General features: G+C 57.7%; 2 non-coding genes across 2 annotated transcripts; both read left to right on the forward strand.

Moving 5' to 3' along the window:
• Positions 1 to 926: 926 nt before the first annotated feature.
• On the forward strand, positions 927 to 2,741 carry LOC142795892 (small subunit ribosomal RNA). Its single transcript, XR_012893388.1, has one exon. It is a non-coding gene; the product is annotated as a small subunit ribosomal RNA (ribosomal RNA).
• A 1,719-nt stretch (positions 2,742 to 4,460) lies between these two features.
• On the forward strand, positions 4,461 to 4,613 carry LOC142795890 (5.8S ribosomal RNA). Its single transcript, XR_012893386.1, has one exon. It is a non-coding gene; the product is annotated as a 5.8S ribosomal RNA (ribosomal RNA).
• Positions 4,614 to 5,000: the final 387 nt, after the last annotated feature.

Consider the following 5,000-nt stretch of genomic DNA (forward strand, 5'->3'; position numbering starts at 1 on the left):
GTAGCGGACACGTCGTTCACGACTTCGGTCTTTCGCAGTCGACGCGAACTTGCGGAGAGTCGTGGTGCCTCACGTTTTCGGCAGAAACCGCGGCGGAATTTTCCCGTGCGTGCGCGCACGACCTCGGTGCTGTGCCGTCAGCGTAGTGTTGCACAAACTCGTGGCCTACCCAAGGTGCGGTACGTTTGCGGCCGTATCCTCGGTGGGAATTTCGTGAGTAGGGTCGCAAATTCTACGACCTCGGCGGGTTTGAGAGCGACGTAGACTTGTGGCACGCTCAACGTGCCACACGTTTCGGGGCACACCCGCGGTGAAATTTTCTCGAGTACGCTCGTATTAGTGCCCAAGGAGGTCTGGGTACTTATCGCTGCTATTATGTGGGGGTTCTCGTGAGCGGCGTACGCGAAAGCGACCGGGTGTCTGATATGCGGCGGGCTTCGGCCTCGTCAAGCGTGTCCTCGGGTCTGCTCCAGGGGAATCCACGGCAGTCGTCTGCAGCCTCATCCGCTTGATGCGTTAGGGGCTGGTTGTCGGACGGTGCCGTTTTACCACGATATCGAGGTGTGTTCCGTGTCGTCCTCGGGCGATTCAGATGCGAAAGCGCCGAAGACGCGGGCGTGACCCGTCGTCTGGCGGCTTTGCAGTCTCGGCTCCGTTGCTAGTTCCGGCCGGTCCACCGACAGTGCAGCGGGCTTGGGCAACCCGCACGGCGCGACCGAGTCGATGCAACGAAAAAGAGCGAGCATGAACGTGCTTCTTGCCGCACGGCTCCCACTCGTCTTTCGGGAAGGTTGTGCCGTAGCGAGCTCGAACGCCGTCATCTCGGAGTGCAAAATAAGCGTGTTGGGGCGCCTGAAGGTGGCCTCCGCCGCACACAGACTGCGTCCGGCCCGCCGAAGGCGAGGACGGACGCGCAGTCGAACGATTACCTGGTTGATCCTGCCAGTAATCATATGCTTGTCTCAAAGATTAAGCCATGCATGTCTAAGTACATGCCGAAATAAGGCGAAACCGCGAATGGCTCATTAAATCAGTTATGGTTCCTTAGATCGTTTCTTCCTACTTGGATAACTGTGGCAATTCTAGAGCTAATACATGCAGTGAGCCTGGAGCCCTTTGGGTAACGGGTGCTTTTATTAGACCAAGATCGATCGGGTTTCGGCCCGTATTGTGTGGTGACTCTGGATAACTTTGTGCTGATCGCATGGCCACGAGCCGGCGACGTTTCTTTCAAGTGTCTGCCTTATCAACTTTCGATGGTAGGTTACTTGCTTACCATGGTTGTTACGGGTAACGGAGAATCAGGGTTCGATTCCGGAGAGGGAGCCTGAGAAACGGCTACCACATCCAAGGAAGGCAGCAGGCGCGCAAATTACCCACTCCCGGCACGGGGAGGTAGTGACGAAAAATAACAATACGGGACTCTTTTGAGGCCCCGTAATTGAAATGAGTACACTCTAAATCCTTTAACGAGGATCAATTGGAGGGCAAGTCTGGTGCCAGCAGCCGCGGTAATTCCAGCTCCAATAGCGTATACTAAAGCTGCTGCGGTTAAAAAGCTCGTAGTTGGATCTCAGTTCCAGACGAGTAGTGCATCTACCCGATGCGACGGCTCGGACTGAACATCATGCCGGTTCTTTCTTGGTGCACTTCATTGTGTGCCTCGAGATGGCCGGTGCTTTTACTTTGAAAAAATTAGAGTGCTCAACGCAGGCGAGTCGCCTGAATAAACTTGCATGGAATAATAGAACAAGACCTCGTTTCTGTTCTGTTGGTTTTTGGAATACGAGGTAATGATTAAGAGGGACGGACGGGGGCATTCGTATTGCGGCGCTAGAGGTGAAATTCTTGGACCGTCGCAAGACGAACTACTGCGAAAGCATTTGCCAAGAATGTTTTCATTGATCAAGAACGAAAGTCAGAGGTTCGAAGGCGATCAGATACCGCCCTAGTTCTGACCATAAACGATGCCAACCAGCGATCCGCCTGAGTTACTCAAATGACTCGGCGGGCAGCTTCCGGGAAACCAAAGTATTTGGGTTCCGGGGGAAGTATGGTTGCAAAGCTGAAACTTAAAGGAATTGACGGAAGGGCACCACCAGGAGTGGAGCCTGCGGCTTAATTTGACTCAACACGGGAAAACTTACCCGGCCCGGACACTGGGAGGATTGACAGATTGAGAGCTCTTTCTTGATTCGGTGGATGGTGGTGCATGGCCGTTCTTAGTTGGTGGAGCGATTTGTCTGGTTAATTCCGATAACGAACGAGACTCTAGCCTATTAAATAGGTGCGGGGTTCCCAGCACCTTACAACCTTCTTAGAGGGACAAGCGGCTCCTAGCCGCACGAAACAGAGCAATAACAGGTCTGTGATGCCCTTAGATGTCCGGGGCCGCACGCGCGCTACACTGAAGGAAGCAGCGTGTCTTTATCCCTGTCTGAAAAGACTGGGTAACCCGTGGAACTTCTTTCGTGATTGGGATAGGGGCTTGCAATTGTTCCCCTTGAACGAGGAATTCCCAGTAAGCGCGAGTCATAAGCTCGCGTTGATTACGTCCCTGCCCTTTGTACACACCGCCCGTCGCTACTACCGATTGAATGATTTAGTGAGGTCTTCGGACCGATGTCCGGCGCGGCCTTTCGGTTGCGCCGGTCTGTTGGAAAGATGACCAAACTTGATCATTTAGAGGAAGTAAAAGTCGTAACAAGGTTTCCGTAGGTGAACCTGCGGAAGGATCATTAACGGATTGTGAAGGGTGAGCGCCTCAGCTGCGTCTGCGCCCGACACTTTCTGCCGCTGACCCCGTTTGGACGCGGGGTCGGCTTTTCCCCACGGGGCTGCCTGAATGTGGAGCGGCACCCCGTGACAAATTGTTGCGCCCAGCGGACGCCAACACCGCGACCTTGGACGGTCGGCCAGGTGGCGGACGCGGGTACAAACGGCGCAACGCACTCATAGGTCGGCTTTCGACCCGCCACTGCACCGTGGCTCGAAGCGCTCGAAATGCGCGACCCGACCGCTGCGGGACCGCCTAGTACTGTAAACAGGAGCGGCGGAGCGCGAACGGCGAGTCGTGGTTACGTCGGTAGAAGGCGAGGCTGCGCGTTCCCGAAACGCCAGCCGAGTGCCCTCCCGACCGTTCGAGCGTGCAAGAACGAGACCCGACAATCGCGCGGCGACTGCCAAGTACGAGAGGAACGGCACAAGCGTCGGCGGTCGGTCAAGGAACTGGCGATGTGACGGGTCCGCTGTGCACCAGTGCATACCGTCCCGCCGTCCGCGGCAAGCGCCTCCGCGTCCTCGGGTGACGGAGGCTGCCGGTCGGTTCTTGCAGGCGAGGGATCTCGCTGGCACCGGTTCGCGTTGACGCGCGGCCGGTCATGGCACGGCGATGCGACGGCCGAGGTGCGCAGTACTCGATGGAGGAACCGCACGCTCCGATGACCGTCCCGCCCTCCGCGGCGTATGCGTACCGACCGTAATGGTTGCAGCAGCGCCGGCCGGCTTTTGAATTCGCCACACGAAACACGGTGCGAGATCGCGGTTAGGGGAGCGTCGACGTTGCCAGGCGTTTTGCTTGCTGCCGAGGGAAAGGCGGCACGGCCACGTCGCGCTCGTCGCGATTAGCGGGTCTGCGCGCTTTGGGAAGGTGCCGCAACGACTTGCCGAAAGAGGAAGCACGGAAGAACGAGGGACTTGGACGTCCCGACAATTGAACGCACTTGCGGCCAGGCCCTTGCTGGCTTCGTTCTTCCGCCTCGAGTAGGCTCGTACGCGGCTCCGGCGCCGAAAGTGGTCCTTGGCACCGACTTCGGTGGACGTGGGAAGTGCCGCGCAAGTACGGCGCGCCTGGCTCCACCTGTTGGCTAAAGTAGGCAGCCGGATCGGCATTTTGGTGTGCGGTGGCAAACCGTGGATGCGAAAAAAGCTTGTGCGATTTCGTGGAACAAAAAGCGGGGGTCCCCCTTTTTATGCGGAGGAGACCGACCCGCCTGCCGTGGTGAACCGCGACGCCACGGTAAAAACGGGAGAGGCTTGTCGATGGGACCGTGCATCCCGCGCTCCACGGAGGCCGGGAGGCGGCCGCCCGAGGAAATGTGTAGCCGTCGAGGCCCGCATCTGCGTGCACTCTTATCCAAATGGGTGTACCGCAGGCATTTTCTGGTTAGGCGGGCCAATGAGAGCGAGCACACAACGATACCTACGGGTCCGGCTTGGAGAACCGGCTTCGACGCCTCCCGAGTATTTATAGAGGGGTGGACCACGAAAGCACTCGCAAGTAGCGAAAGCGAAACGCCGTCCGAAACACACCGTTTGCTCGATTTGCGGCAGCCGAAAAAGGCGCGGCAGAGTTTTGGAGTCCAAGCGTGCGCTGAAAAGCGCCCTTCTTGGCCACTGTTTGGCCGAGTGCCAGAAACGTTTGGTTTTGACTGTACGGAATTGAACAAACACTTTTTCACGACTCTAAGCGGTGGATCACTCGGTTCTCGGGTCGATGAAGAACGCAGCCAGCTGCGAGACTTGGTGTGAATTGCAGGACACACTGAGCACTGATTCTTTGAACGCACATTGCGGCCTTGGGTCTTCCCTTGGCTTCGTCTGTCTGAGGGTCGGATCACATATCAAGAGAGCCTTCGGCGCACAAGGGAACGTGAGCCGTCGACTCGTTTTGACCGCGTCGGCAACACGGACAGCACGCTGAACACCTCACAGCGAGCGCCAACAGCGGCCACTCAAGGGCGAGACGGTGGCGACCGTCGTGCCAGAGCCCAACCGAAACGGGGGCGACCGACTGCATTGAGGATGTGGCACCTCGTTGAGACCGCCGCAGGACTTCGAGTCGGAAGGAAGCCTGCAGGGAAAGTGCGGTCGAGGTTGCGTACTCCTCTCTGCGACCGGGCGCGCAAGAGCTGCGAGAGCCACGGACGCGCAACTTTAACGCACGGTAAACACGAGGAGCGAAAGCCGGCCAGCAAAGCTTCTCCAGCCGTGCGCAAAGT

This window comes from Rhipicephalus microplus, unplaced genomic scaffold (genome assembly GCF_043290135.1).
Source record: "Rhipicephalus microplus isolate Deutch F79 unplaced genomic scaffold, USDA_Rmic scaffold_937, whole genome shotgun sequence".
NCBI classification, from domain to species: domain Eukaryota; kingdom Metazoa; phylum Arthropoda; class Arachnida; order Ixodida; family Ixodidae; genus Rhipicephalus; species Rhipicephalus microplus.